The following is a 12794-nucleotide window of genomic DNA, read 5'->3' on the forward strand; positions in this document are numbered from 1 at the left end:
AATTTTGCCTATGGCCATACCAGTCTGAAAATGCCTGATCTCGTCAGATCTCAGAAGCCATCCAGACTCGGGCCTGGTAAGTACTTGTATGGGAGACCGACTAGGAACCTCAGGTGCCATAAGCTTTTATTATTTTTTTTTTGCATTATGATGTCATAATCAGATCACTTTTTTCCCTATCCAGAAGCGTCTTGTCTTTTGTCGCAACCAGTTTTTTAAATTCTACCAACATCAGTGAAATTGCATTCAATTAATTTTGCCTATGGCCCTTCCAGTCTGAAAATGCCTGATCTCGTCAGAACTCAGAAGCCATCCAGACTTGTGCCTGGTTAGTACTTATATGGGAGACTAACTAGGAACCTCAGGTGCTGTAAGCTTTTGTTTATTTCTTTTTTGCATTATGATGTCATAATCAGATCACTTTTTTCCCTATCCAGAAGCGTCTTGTCTTTTGTCGCAACCAGTGTTTGATATTCTACCAACATCAGTGAAATTGCATTCAATTAATTTTGCCTATGGCCATACCAGTCTGAAAATGCCTGATCTCGTCAGATCTCAGAAGCCATCCAGACTTGGGCCTGGTTAGTACTTATATGGGAGACTAACTAGGAACCTCAGGTGCTGTAAGCTTTTGTTTATTTCTTTTTTGCATTATGATGTCATAATCAGATCACTTTTTTCCCTATCCAGAAGCGTCTTGTCTTTTGTTGCAACCAGTGTTTGATATTCCACCAACATCAGTGAAATTGCATTCATTTAATTTTGCCTGTGGCCATACCAGTCTGAAAAAGCCTGATCTCGTCAGATCTCAGAAACCATCCAGACTCGGGCCTGGTTAGTACTTGTATGGGAGACCAACTAGGAACCTCAGGTGCCATACACTTTTGTTTATTTCTTTTTTACATTATGATGTCATAATCAGATCGCTTTTTTCCGTATCCAGAAGCGTTTTGTCTTTTGTCGCAACCAGTGTTTGATATTCTACCAACATCAGTGAAATTGCATTCAATTAATTTTGCCGATGGCCATACCAGTTTGAAAATGTCTGATCTCGTCAGATCTCAGAAGCCATCCAGACTCGGGCCTGGTTAGTACTTGTATGGGAGACCAACTAGGAACCTCAGGTGCCATAAGCTTTTTTTTTTTTTTTTTTGCATTATGATGTCATAATCAGATCACTTTTTTCCCTATCCAGAAGCGTCTTGTCTTTTGTCGCAACCAGTGTTTGATATTCTACCATCAGTGAAATTGCATTCAATTAATTTTGCCTATGGCCATACCAGTCTGAAAATGCCTGATCTCGTCAGATCTCAGAAGCCATCCAGACTCGGGCCTGGTAAGTACTTGTATGGGAGACCGACTAGGAACCTCAGGTGCCATAAGCTTTTATTATTTTTTTTTTGCATTATGATGTCATAATCAGATCACTTTTTTCCCTATCCAGAAGCGTCTTGTCTTTTGTCGCAACCAGTTTTTGAAATTCTACCAACATCAGTGAAATTGCATTCAATTAATTTTGCCTATGGCCCTTCCAGTCTGAAAATGCCTGATCTCGTCAGAACTCAGAAGCCATCCAGACTTGGGCCTGGTTAGTACTTATATGGGAGACTAACTAGGAACCTCAGGTGCTGTAAGCTTTTGTTTATTTCTTTTTTGCATTATGATGTCATAATCAGATCACTTTTTTCCCTATCCAGAAGCGTCTTGTCTTTTGTCGCAACCAGTGTTTGATATTCTACCAACATCAGTGAAATTGCATTCAATTAATTTTGCCTATGGCCATACCAGTCTGAAAATGCCTGATCTCGTCAGATCTCAGAAGCCATCCAAACTCGGGCCTTGTTAGTACTTGTATGGGAGACCAACTAGGAACCTCAGGTGCCGTAAGCTTTTGTTTATTTCTTTTTTGCATTATGATGTCATAATCAGATCACTTTTTTCCCTATCCAGAAGCGTCTTGTCTTTTGTCGCAACCAGTGTTTGATATTCTACCAACATCAGTGAAATTGCATTCAATTAATTTTGCCTATGGCCGTACCAGTCTGAAAATGCCTGATCTCGTCAGAACTCAGAAGCCATCCAGACTTGGGCCTGGTTAGTACTTGTATGGGAGACCAACTAGGAACCTCAGGTGCCGTAAGCTTTTGTTTATTTATTTTTTGCATTATGATGTCATAATCAGATCACTTTTTTCCCTATCCAGAAGCGTCTTGTCTTTTGTCGCAACCAGTGTTTGATATTCTACCAACATCAGTGAAATTGCATTCATTTAATTTTGCCTGTGGCCATACCAGTCTGAAAAAGCCTGATCTCGTCAGATCTCAGAAACCATCCAGACTCGGGCCTGGTTAGTACTTGTATGGGAGACCAACTAGGAACCTCAGGTGCCATACACTTTTGTTTATTTCTTTTTTACATTATGATGTCATAATCAGATCGTTTTTTTCCGTATCCAGAAGCGTCTTGTCTTTTGTCGCAAACAGTTTTTGAAATTCTACCAACATCAGTGAAATTGCATTCAATTAATTTTGCCTATGGCCCTTCCAGTCTGAAAATGCCTGATCTCGTCAGAACTCAGAAGCCATCCAGACTTGGGCCTGGTTAGTAATTGTATGGGAGACTAACTAGGAACCTCAGGTGCTGTAAGCTTTTGTTTATTTCTTTTTTGCATTAGGATGTCATAATCAGATCGCTTTTTTCCCTATCCAGAAGTTTCTTGTCTTTTGTCGCAACCAGTGTTTGATATTCTACCAACATCAGTGAAATTGCATTCAATTAATTTTTTCTATGGCCATACCAGTTTGAAAATGTCTGATCTCGTCAGATCTCAGAAGCCATCCAGACTCGGGCCTGGTTAGTACTTGTATGGGAGACCAACTAGGAACCTCAGGTGCCATAAGCTTTTGTTTATTTCTTTTTTGCATTATGATGTCATAATCAGATCACTTTTTTCCCTATCCAGAAGCGTCTTGTCTTTTGTCGCAACCAGTGTTTGATATTCTACCAACATCAGTGAAATTGCATTCATTTAATTTTGCCTGTGGCCATACCCGTCTGAAAAAGCCTGATCTCGTCAGATCTCAGAAACCATCCAGACTCGGGCCTGGTTAGTACTTGTATGGGAGACCAACTAGGAACCTCAGGTGCCATACACTTTTGTTTATTTCTTTTTTACATTATGATGTCATAATCAGATCGCTTTTTTCCGTATCCAGAAGCGTTTTGTCTTTTGTCGCAACCAGTGTTTGATATTCTACCAACATCAGTGAAATTGCATTCAATTAATTTTGCCGATGGCCATACCAGTTTGAAAATGTCTGATCTCGTCAGATCTCAGAAGCCATCCAGACTCGGGCCTGGTTAGTACTTGTATGGGAGACCAACTAGGAACCTCAGGTGCCATAACCTTTTTTTTTTTTTTTTTTGCATTATGATGTCATAATCAGATCACTTTTTTCCCTATCCAGAAGCGTCTTGTCTTTTGTCGCAACCAGTGTTTCATATTCTACCATCAGTGAAATTGCATTCAATTAATTTTGCCTATGGCCATACCAGTCTGAAAATGCCTGATCTCGTCAGATCTCAGAAGCCATCCAGACTCGGGCCTGGTAAGTACTTGTATGGGAGACTGACTAGGAACCTCAGGTGCCATAAGCTTTTATTATTTTTTTTTTGCATTATGATGTCATAATCAGATCACTTTTTTCCCTATCCAGAAGCGTCTTGTCTTTTGTCGCAACCAGTTTTTGAAATTCTACCAACATCAGTGAAATTGCATTCAATTAATTTTGCCTATGGCCCTTCCAGTCTGAAAATGCCTGATCTCGTCAGAACTCAGAAGCCATCCAGACTTGGGCCTGGTTAGTACTTATATGGGAGACTAACTAGGAACCTCAGGTGCTGTAAGCTTTTGTTTATTTCTTTTTTGCATTATGATGTCATAATCAGATCACTTTTTTCCCTATCCAGAAGCGTCTTGTCTTTTGTCGCAACCAGTGTTTGATATTCTACCAACATCAGTGAAATTGCATTCAATTAATTTTGCCTATGGCCATACCAGTCTGAAAATGCCTGATCTCGTCAGATCTCAGAAGCCATCCAGACTCGGGCCTTGTTAGTACTTGTATGGGAGACCAACTAGGAACCTCAGGTGCTGTAAGCTTTTGTTTATTTCTTTTTTGCATTATGATGTCATAATCAGATCACTTTTTTCCCTATACAGAAGCGTCTTGTCTTTTGTCGCAACCAGTGTTTGATATTCTACCAACATCAGTGAAATTGCATTCAATTAATTTTTGCCTATGGCCATACCAGTCTGAAAATGTCTGATCTCGTCAGATCTCAGAAGCCATCCAGACTTGGGCCCGGTCATTACTTATATGGGAGACCAACTAGGAACCTCAGGTGCCATAAGCTTTTCTTTTTTTCTTTTTTGCATTATGATGTCATAATCAGATCTCTTTTTTCCCTATCCAGAAGCGTCTTGTCTTTTGTCGCCACCAGTGTTTGATATTCTACCAACATCAGTGAAATTGCATTCAATTAATTTTGCCTATGGCCTTACCAGTCTTTAAATGCCTGATCTTGTCAAATCTCAGAAGCCATCCAGACTCGGGCCTGGTTAGTACTTGTATGGGAGACCAACTAGGAACCTCAGGTGCCGTAAACTTTTGTTTATTTCTTTTTTGCATTATGATGTCATAATCAGATCACTTTTTTCCCTATCCAGAAGCGTCTTGTCTTTTGTCGCAACCAGTGTTTGATATTCTACCAACATCAGTGAAATTGCATTCAATTAATTTTTCCTATGGCCATACCAGTCTGAAAATGCCTGATCTCGTCAGAGCTCAGAAGCCATCCAGACTTGGGCCTGGTTAGTACTTGTATGGGAGACCAACTAGGAACCTCAGGTGCCGTAAGCTTTTGTTTATTTCTTTTTTGCATTATGATGTCATAATCAGATCACTTTTTTCCCTATCCAGAAGCGTCTTGTCTTTTGTCGCAACCAGTGTTTGATATTCTACCAACATCAGTGAAATTGCATTCATTTAATTTTGCCTGTGGCCATACCAGTCTGAAAAAGCCTGATCTCGTCAGATCTCAGAAACCATCCAGTCTCGGGCCTGGTTAGTACTTGTATGGGAGACCAACTAGGAACCTCAGGTGCCATACACTTTTGTTTATTTCTTTTTTACATTATGATGTCATAATCAGATCGCTTTTTTCCATATCCAGAAGCGTTTTGTCTTTTGTCGCAACCAGTGTTTGATATTCTACCAACATCAGTGAAATTGCTTTCAATTGATTATGACTATGGCCATACCAGTTTGAAAATGTCTGATCTCGTCAGATCTCAGAAACCATCCAGACTCGGGCCTGGTTAGTACTTGTATGGGAGACCAACTAGGAACCTCAGGTGCCATAAGCTTTTTTTTTTTTTCTTTTGCATTATGATGTCATAATCAGATCACTTTTTTCCCTATCCAGAAGCGTCTTGTCTTTTGTCGCAACCAGTGTTTGATATTCTACCAACATCAGTGAAATTGCATTCAATTAATTTTGCCTATGGCCATACCAGTCTTAAAATGCCTGATCTCGTCAGATCTCAGAAGCCATCCAGACTCGGGCCTGGTTAGTACTTGTATGGGAGACCGACTAGGAACCTCAGTTGCCATAAGCTTTTATTATTTTTTTTTTGCATTATGATGTCATAATCAGATCACTTTTTTCCCTATCCAGAAGCGTCTTGTCTTTTGTCGCAACCAGTTTTTGAAATTCTACCAACATCAGTGAAATTGCATTCAATTAATTTTGCCTATGGCCCTTCCAGTCTGAAAATGCCTGATCTCGTCAGAACTCAGAAGCCATCCAGACTTGGGCCTGGTTAGTACTTGTATGGGAGACTAACTAGGAACCTCAGGTGCTGTAAGCTTTTGTTTATTTATTTTTTGCATTATGATGTCATAATCAGATCACTTTTTTCCCTATCCAGAAGCGTCTTGTCTTTTGTCGCAACCAGTGTTTGATATTGTACCAACATCAGTGAAATTGCATTCAATTAATTTTGTCTATGGCAATACCAGTTTGAAAATGTCTGATCTCGTCAGATCTCAGAAGCCATCCAGACTCGGGCCTGGTTAGTACTTGTATGGGAGACCAACTAGGAACCTCAGGTGCCATAAGCTTTTGTTTATTTATTTTTTGCATTATGATGTCATAATCAGATCACTTTTTTCCCTATACAGAAGCGTCTTGTCTTTTGTCGCAACCAGTGTTTGATATTCTACCAACATCAGTGAAATTGCATTCTATTAATTTTGCCTATGGCCATACCAGTCTGAAAATGTCTGATCTCGTCAGATCTCAGAAGCCGTCCAGACTTGGGCCCGGTTATTACTTATATGGGAGACCAACTAGAAACCTCAGGTGCCATAAGCTTTTCTTTTTTTCTTTTTTGCATTATGATGTCATAATCAGATCTCTTTTTTCCCTATCCAGAAGCGTCTTGTCTTTTGTCGCCACCAGTGTTTGATATTCTACCAACATCAGTGAAATTGCATTCAATTAATTTTGCCTATGGCCTTACCAGTCTTTAAATGCCTGATCTTGTCAAATCTCAGAAGCCATCCAGACTCGGGCCTGGTTAGTACTTGTATGGGAGACCAACAAGAAACCTCAGGTGCCGTAAGCTTTTGTTTATTTCTTTTTTGCATTATGATGTCATAATCAGATCACTTTTTTCCCTATCCAGAAGCGTCTTGTCTTTTGTCGCAACCAGTGTTTGATATTCTACCAACATCAGTGAAATTGCATTCATTTAATTTTGCCTGTGGCCATACCAGTTTGAAAATGTCTGATCTCGTCAGATCTCAGAAGCCATCCAGACTCGGGCCTGGTTAGTACTTGTATGGGAGACCAACTAGGAACCTCAGGTGCCATAAGCTTTTGTTTATTTATTTTTTGCATTATGATGTCATAATCAGATCACTTTTTTCCCTATACAGAAGCGTCTTGTCTTTTGTCGCAACCAGTGTTTGATATTCTACCAACATCAGTGAAATTGCATTCAATTAATTTTGCCTATGGCCATACCAGTCTGAAAATGTCTGATCTCGTCAGATCTCAGAAGCCATCCAGACTTGGGCCTGGTTGTTACTTATATGGGAGACCAACTAGGAACCTCAGGTGCCATAAGCTTTTCTTTTTTTCTTTTTTGCATTATGATGTCATAATCAGATCGCTTTTTTCCCTATCCAGAAGCGTCTTGTCTTTTGTCGCCACCAGTGTTTGATATTCTACCAACATCAGGGAAATTGCATTCAATTAATTTTGCCTATGGCCTTACCAGTCTTTAAATGCCTGATCTTGTCAAATCTCAGAAGCCATCCAGACTCAGGCCTGGTTAGTACTTGTATGGGAGACCAACTAGGAACCTCAGGTGCCGTAAACTTTTGTTTATTTATTTTTTGCATTATGATGTCATAATCAGATCACTTTTTTCCCTATCCAGAAGCGTCTTGTCTTTTGCCGCAACCAGTGTTTGATATTCTACCAACATCAGTGAAATTGCATTCAATTAATTTTGCCTTTGGCCATACCAGTCTGAAAATGCCTGATCTCGTCAGAGCTCAGAAGCCATCCAGACTTGGGCCTGGTTAGTACTTGTATAGGAGACCAACTAGGAACCTCAGGTGCCATACACTTTTGTTTATTTCTTTTTTGCATTATGATGTCATAATCAGATCACTTTTTTCCCTATCCAGAAGCGTCTTGTCTTTTGTCGCAACCAGTGTTTGATATTCTACCATCAGTGAAATTGCATTCAATTAATTTTGTCTATGGTCATACCAGTCTGAAAATGCCTGATCTCGTCAGATCTCAGAAGCCATCCAGACTCGGGCCTGGTTAGTACTTGTATGGGAGACCGACTAGGAACCTCAGGTGCCATAAGCTTTTATTATTTTTTTTTGCATTATGATGTCATAATCAGATCTCTTTTTTCCCTATCCAGAAGCGTCTTGTCTTTTGTCGCCACCAGTGTTTGATATTCTACCAACATCAGTGAAATTGCATTCAATTAATTTTGCCTATGGACTTACCAGTCTTTAAATGCCTGATCTTGTCAAATCTCAGAAGCCATCCAGACTCGGGCCTGGTTAGTACTTGTATGGGAGACCAACTAGGAACCTCAGGTGCCATCAGCTTTTCTTTATTTCTTTTTTGCATTATGATGTCATAATCAGATCACTTTTTTCCCTATCCAGAAGCGTCTTGTCTTTTGTCGCAACCAGTGTTTGAAATTCTACCAAAATCAGTGAAATTGCATTCAATTAGTTTTGCCTATGGCCATTCCAGTCTGAAAATGCCTGATCTCGTCAGAACTCAGAAGCCATCCAGACTTGGGCCTGGTTAGTACTTGTATGGGAGACCAACTAGGAACCTCAGGTCCCGTAAGCTTTTGTTTATTTCTTTTTTGCATTATGATGTCATAATCAGATCACTTTTTTCCCTATCCAGAAGCGTCTTGTCTTTTGTCGCAACCAGTGTTTGATATTCTACCAACATCAGTGAAATTGCATTCAATTAATTTTGCCTATGGCCTTACCAGTCTTTAAATGCCTGATCTCGTCATATCTCAGAAGCCATCCAGACTCGGGCCTGGTTAGTACTTGTATAGGAGACCAACTAGGAACCTCAGGTGCCATAAGCTTTTCTTTAATTGTTTTTTGCATTATGATGTCATAATCAGATCACTTTTTTCCCTATCCAGAAGCGTCTTGTCTTTTGTCGCAACCAGTGTTTCACTGATGATTCTACCAACATCAGTGAAATTGTATTCAATTAATTTTGCCTATGGCCATACCAGTCTGAAAATGCCTGATCTCGTCAGATCTCAGAAGCCATCCAGACTCGGGCCTTGTTAGTACTTGTATGGGAGACCAACTAGGAACCTCAGGTGCCATAAGCTTTTCTTTATTTCTTTTTTGCATTATAATGTCATAATCAGATCGCTTTTTTCCCTATCCAGAAGTTTCTTGTCTTTTGTCGCAACCAGTGTTTGATATTCTACCAACATCAGTGAAATTGCATTCAATTAATTTTGTCTATGGCCATACCAGTTTGAAAATGCCTGATCTCCTCAGATCTCAGAAGCCATCCAGACTTGGGCCTTGTTAGTACTTGTATGGGAGACCAACTAGGAACCTCAGGTGCCATAAGCTTTTCTTTTTTTCTTTTTTGCATTATGATGTTATAATCAGATCGCTTTTTTCCCTATCCAGAAGCGTCTTGTCTTTTGTCGCCACCAGTGTTTGATATTCTACCAACATCAGTGAAATTGCATTCAATTAATTTTGCCTATGGCCTTACCAGTCTTTAAATGCCTGATCTTGTCAAATCTCAGAAGCCATCCAGACTCGGGCCTGGTTAGTACTTGTATGGGAGACCAACTAGGAACCTCAGGTGCCGTAAACTTTTGTTTATTTCTTTTTTGCATTATGATGTCATAATCAGATCACTTTTTTCCCTATCCAGAAGCGTCTTGTCTTTTGCCGCAACCAGTGTTTGATATTCTACCAACATCAGTGAAATTGCATTCAATTAATTTTGCCTATGGCCATACCAGTCTGAAAATGCCTGATCTCATCAGAGCTCAGAAGCCATCCAGACTTGGGCCTGGTTAGTACTTGTATAGGAGACCAACTAGGAACCTCAGGTGCCGTAAGCTTTTGTTTATTTCTTTTTTGCATTATGATGTCATAATCAGATCACTTTTTTCCCTATCCAGAAGCGTCTTGTCTTTTGTCGCAACCAGTGTTTGATATTCTACCAACATCAGTGAAATTGCATTCATTTCATTTTGCCTGTGGCCATACCAGTCTGAAAAAGCCTGATCTCGTCAGATCTCAGAAACCATCCAGACTCGGGCCTGGTTAGTACTTGTATGGGAGACCAACTAGGAACCTCAGGTGCCATACACTTTTGTTTATTTCTTTTTTACATTATGATGTCATAATCAGATCGCATTTTTCCGTATCCAGAAGCGTTTTGTCTTTTGTCGCAACCAGTGTTTGATATTCTACCAACATCAGTGAAATTGCTTTCAATTAATTATGGCTATGGCCATACCAGTCTGAAAATGCATGATCTCGTCAGATCTCAGAAGCCATCCAGACTCGGGCCTGGTTAGTATTTGTATGGGAGACCGACTAGGAACCTCAGGTGCCATAAGCTTTTTTTTTTTTTTTTTTTGCATTATGATGTCATAATCAGATCACTTTTTTCCCTATCCAGAAGCGTCTTGTCTTTTGTCGCAACCAGTGTTTGATATTCTACCATCAGTGAAATTGCATTCAATTAATTTTGCCTATGGCTATACCAGTCTGAAAATGCCTGATCTCGTCAGATCTCAGAAGCCATCCAGACTCGGGCCTGGTTAGTACTTGTATGGGAGACCGACTAGGAACCTCAGGTGCCATAAGCTTTTATTATTTTTTTTTTGCATTATGATGTCATAATCAGATCTCTTTTTTCCCTATCCAGAAGCGTCTTGTCTTTTGTCGCCACCAGTGTTTGATATTCTACCAACATCAGTGAAATTGCATTCAATTAATTTTGCCTATGGACTTACCAGTCTTTAAATGCCTGATCTTGTCAAATCTCAGAAGCCATCCAGACTCGGGCCTGGTTAGTACTTGTATGGGAGACCAACTAGGAACCTCAAGTGCCATAAGCTTTTCTTTATTTCTTTTTTGCATCATGATGTCATCATCAGATCACTTTTTGACCTATCCAGAAGCATCTTGTCTTTTGTCGCAACCAGTGTTTGAAATTCTACCAACATCAGTGAAATTGCATTCAATTAATTTTGCCTATGGCCATTCCAGTCTGAAAATGCCTGATCTCGTCAGAACTCAGAAGCCATCCAGACTTGGGCCTGGTTAGTACTTGTATGGGAGACCAACTAGGAACCTCAGGTCCCGTAAGCTTTTGTTTATTTCTTTTTTGCATTATGATGTCATAATCAGATCACTTTTTTCCCTATCCAGAAGCGTCTTGTCTTTTGTCGCAACCAGTGTTTGATATTCTACCAACATCAGTGAAATTGCATTCAATTAATTTTGCCTATGGCCTTACCAGTCTTTAAATGCCTGATCTCGTCAGATCTCAGAAGCCATCCAGACTCGGTCCTGGTTAGTACTTGTATAGGAGACCAACTAGGAACCTCAGGTGCCATAAGCTTTTCTTTATTTGTTTTTTGCATTATGATGTCATAATCAGATCACTTTTTTCCCTATCCAGAAGCGTCTTGTCTTTTGTCGCAACCAGTGTTTCACTGATGATTCTACCAACATCAGTGAAATTGTATTCAATTAATTTTGCCTATGGCCATACCAGTCTGAAAATGCCTGATCTCGTCAGATCTCAGAAGCCATCCAGACTCGGGCCTTGTTAGTAATTGTATGGGAGACCAACTAGGAACCTCAGGTGCCGTAAGCTTTTGTTTATTTCTTTTTTGCATTATGATGTCATAATCAGATCACTTTTTTCCCTATCCAGAAGCGTCTTGTCTTTTGTCGCAACCAGTGTTTGATATTCTACCAACATCAGTGAAATTGCATTCTATTAATTTTGCCTATGGCCATACCAGTCTGAAAATGTCTGATCTCGTCAGATCTCAGAAGCCGTCCAGACTTGGGCCCGGTTATTACTTATATGGGAGACCAACTAGAAACCTCAGGTGCCATAAGCTTTTCTTTTTTTCTTTTTTGCATTATGATGTCATAATCAGATCTCTTTTTTCCCTATCCAGAAGCGTCTTGTCTTTTGTCGCCACCAGTGTTTGATATTCTACCAACATCAGTGAAATTGCATTCAATTAATTTTGCCTATGGCCTTACCAGTCTTTAAATGCCTGATCTCGTCAGAACTCAGAAGCCATCCAGACTTGGGCCTGGTTAGTAATTGTATGGGAGACTAACTAGGAACCTCAGGTGCTGTAAGCTTTTGTTTATTTCTTTTTTGCATTAGGATGTCATAATCAGATCGCTTTTTTCCCTATCCAGAAGTTTCTTGTCTTTTGTCGCAACCAGTGTTTGATATTCTACCAACATCAGTGAAATTGCATTCAATTAATTTTTTCTATGGCCATACCAGTTTGAAAATGTCTGATCTCGTCAGATCTCAGAAGCCATCCAGACTCGGGCCTGGTTAGTACTTGTATGGGAGACCAACTAGGAACCTCAGGTGCCATAAGCTTTTGTTTATTTCTTTTTTGCATTATGATGTCATAATCAGATCACTTTTTTCCCTATCCAGAAGCGTCTTGTCTTTTGTCGCAACCAGTGTTTGATATTCTACCAACATCAGTGAAATTGCATTCATTTAATTTTGCCTGTGGCCATACCCGTCTGAAAAAGCCTGATCTCGTCAGATCTCAGAAACCATCCAGACTCGGGCCTGGTTAGTACTTGTATGGGAGACCAACTAGGAACCTCAGGTGCCATACACTTTTGTTTATTTCTTTTTTACATTATGATGTCATAATCAGATCGCTTTTTTCCGTATCCAGAAGCGTTTTGTCTTTTGTCGCAACCAGTGTTTGATATTCTACCAACATCAGTGAAATTGCATTCAATTAATTTTGCCGATGGCCATACCAGTTTGAAAATGTCTGATCTCGTCAGATCTCAGAAGCCATCCAGACTCGGGCCTGGTTAGTACTTGTATGGGAGACCAACTAGGAACCTCAGGTGCCATAACCTTTTTTTTTTTTTTTTTTGCATTATGATGTC

The 12794-nt window shown here is 39.9% G+C and overlaps 42 pseudogenes; all 42 read left to right on the forward strand.

Annotated features, from left to right (window-relative positions):
• The first annotated feature begins 6 nt into the window (after positions 1-6).
• LOC134583926 (5S ribosomal RNA) lies at positions 7-125 on the forward strand (annotated as a pseudogene).
• Positions 126-258: 133 nt separating this feature from the next.
• LOC134583759 (5S ribosomal RNA) lies at positions 259-377 on the forward strand (annotated as a pseudogene).
• A 134-nt stretch (positions 378-511) lies between these two features.
• On the forward strand, positions 512-630 carry LOC134584232 (5S ribosomal RNA; annotated as a pseudogene).
• A 134-nt stretch (positions 631-764) lies between these two features.
• On the forward strand, positions 765-883 carry LOC134584509 (5S ribosomal RNA; annotated as a pseudogene).
• Positions 884-1017: 134 nt separating this feature from the next.
• LOC134584465 (5S ribosomal RNA) lies at positions 1018-1136 on the forward strand (annotated as a pseudogene).
• A 130-nt stretch (positions 1137-1266) lies between these two features.
• On the forward strand, positions 1267-1385 carry LOC134583928 (5S ribosomal RNA; annotated as a pseudogene).
• Positions 1386-1518: 133 nt separating this feature from the next.
• Positions 1519-1637, forward strand: LOC134584475 (5S ribosomal RNA; annotated as a pseudogene).
• Positions 1638-1771: 134 nt separating this feature from the next.
• LOC134584521 (5S ribosomal RNA) lies at positions 1772-1890 on the forward strand (annotated as a pseudogene).
• Positions 1891-2024: 134 nt separating this feature from the next.
• LOC134583729 (5S ribosomal RNA) lies at positions 2025-2143 on the forward strand (annotated as a pseudogene).
• A 134-nt stretch (positions 2144-2277) lies between these two features.
• Positions 2278-2396, forward strand: LOC134584510 (5S ribosomal RNA; annotated as a pseudogene).
• Positions 2397-2530: 134 nt separating this feature from the next.
• LOC134583649 (5S ribosomal RNA) lies at positions 2531-2649 on the forward strand (annotated as a pseudogene).
• A 134-nt stretch (positions 2650-2783) lies between these two features.
• Positions 2784-2902, forward strand: LOC134584537 (5S ribosomal RNA; annotated as a pseudogene).
• A 134-nt stretch (positions 2903-3036) lies between these two features.
• On the forward strand, positions 3037-3155 carry LOC134584627 (5S ribosomal RNA; annotated as a pseudogene).
• A 134-nt stretch (positions 3156-3289) lies between these two features.
• Positions 3290-3408, forward strand: LOC134583673 (5S ribosomal RNA; annotated as a pseudogene).
• Positions 3409-3538: 130 nt separating this feature from the next.
• On the forward strand, positions 3539-3657 carry LOC134584281 (5S ribosomal RNA; annotated as a pseudogene).
• A 133-nt stretch (positions 3658-3790) lies between these two features.
• On the forward strand, positions 3791-3909 carry LOC134584476 (5S ribosomal RNA; annotated as a pseudogene).
• A 134-nt stretch (positions 3910-4043) lies between these two features.
• Positions 4044-4162, forward strand: LOC134584337 (5S ribosomal RNA; annotated as a pseudogene).
• A 135-nt stretch (positions 4163-4297) lies between these two features.
• LOC134584623 (5S ribosomal RNA) lies at positions 4298-4416 on the forward strand (annotated as a pseudogene).
• A 387-nt stretch (positions 4417-4803) lies between these two features.
• LOC134584113 (5S ribosomal RNA) lies at positions 4804-4922 on the forward strand (annotated as a pseudogene).
• Positions 4923-5056: 134 nt separating this feature from the next.
• On the forward strand, positions 5057-5175 carry LOC134584652 (5S ribosomal RNA; annotated as a pseudogene).
• A 134-nt stretch (positions 5176-5309) lies between these two features.
• LOC134584423 (5S ribosomal RNA) lies at positions 5310-5428 on the forward strand (annotated as a pseudogene).
• Positions 5429-5561: 133 nt separating this feature from the next.
• Positions 5562-5680, forward strand: LOC134584447 (5S ribosomal RNA; annotated as a pseudogene).
• Positions 5681-5813: 133 nt separating this feature from the next.
• Positions 5814-5932, forward strand: LOC134584397 (5S ribosomal RNA; annotated as a pseudogene).
• A 134-nt stretch (positions 5933-6066) lies between these two features.
• LOC134584498 (5S ribosomal RNA) lies at positions 6067-6185 on the forward strand (annotated as a pseudogene).
• Positions 6186-6825: 640 nt separating this feature from the next.
• LOC134584377 (5S ribosomal RNA) lies at positions 6826-6944 on the forward strand (annotated as a pseudogene).
• A 134-nt stretch (positions 6945-7078) lies between these two features.
• Positions 7079-7197, forward strand: LOC134584643 (5S ribosomal RNA; annotated as a pseudogene).
• Positions 7198-7584: 387 nt separating this feature from the next.
• Positions 7585-7703, forward strand: LOC134583605 (5S ribosomal RNA; annotated as a pseudogene).
• Positions 7704-7834: 131 nt separating this feature from the next.
• LOC134584002 (5S ribosomal RNA) lies at positions 7835-7953 on the forward strand (annotated as a pseudogene).
• Positions 7954-8338: 385 nt separating this feature from the next.
• On the forward strand, positions 8339-8457 carry LOC134584303 (5S ribosomal RNA; annotated as a pseudogene).
• Positions 8458-8849: 392 nt separating this feature from the next.
• On the forward strand, positions 8850-8968 carry LOC134584310 (5S ribosomal RNA; annotated as a pseudogene).
• Positions 8969-9102: 134 nt separating this feature from the next.
• On the forward strand, positions 9103-9221 carry LOC134584585 (5S ribosomal RNA; annotated as a pseudogene).
• A 387-nt stretch (positions 9222-9608) lies between these two features.
• Positions 9609-9727, forward strand: LOC134584175 (5S ribosomal RNA; annotated as a pseudogene).
• A 134-nt stretch (positions 9728-9861) lies between these two features.
• Positions 9862-9980, forward strand: LOC134584511 (5S ribosomal RNA; annotated as a pseudogene).
• A 134-nt stretch (positions 9981-10114) lies between these two features.
• Positions 10115-10233, forward strand: LOC134583584 (5S ribosomal RNA; annotated as a pseudogene).
• A 131-nt stretch (positions 10234-10364) lies between these two features.
• LOC134583933 (5S ribosomal RNA) lies at positions 10365-10483 on the forward strand (annotated as a pseudogene).
• A 386-nt stretch (positions 10484-10869) lies between these two features.
• LOC134584304 (5S ribosomal RNA) lies at positions 10870-10988 on the forward strand (annotated as a pseudogene).
• Positions 10989-11122: 134 nt separating this feature from the next.
• Positions 11123-11241, forward strand: LOC134583756 (5S ribosomal RNA; annotated as a pseudogene).
• A 139-nt stretch (positions 11242-11380) lies between these two features.
• LOC134584605 (5S ribosomal RNA) lies at positions 11381-11499 on the forward strand (annotated as a pseudogene).
• Positions 11500-11886: 387 nt separating this feature from the next.
• On the forward strand, positions 11887-12005 carry LOC134583658 (5S ribosomal RNA; annotated as a pseudogene).
• A 134-nt stretch (positions 12006-12139) lies between these two features.
• On the forward strand, positions 12140-12258 carry LOC134584539 (5S ribosomal RNA; annotated as a pseudogene).
• A 134-nt stretch (positions 12259-12392) lies between these two features.
• On the forward strand, positions 12393-12511 carry LOC134584628 (5S ribosomal RNA; annotated as a pseudogene).
• Positions 12512-12645: 134 nt separating this feature from the next.
• LOC134583674 (5S ribosomal RNA) lies at positions 12646-12764 on the forward strand (annotated as a pseudogene).
• Positions 12765-12794: the final 30 nt, after the last annotated feature.

This window comes from Pelobates fuscus, chromosome 13 (genome assembly GCF_036172605.1).
Source record: "Pelobates fuscus isolate aPelFus1 chromosome 13, aPelFus1.pri, whole genome shotgun sequence".
Lineage (NCBI taxonomy): Eukaryota > Metazoa > Chordata > Amphibia > Anura > Pelobatidae > Pelobates > Pelobates fuscus.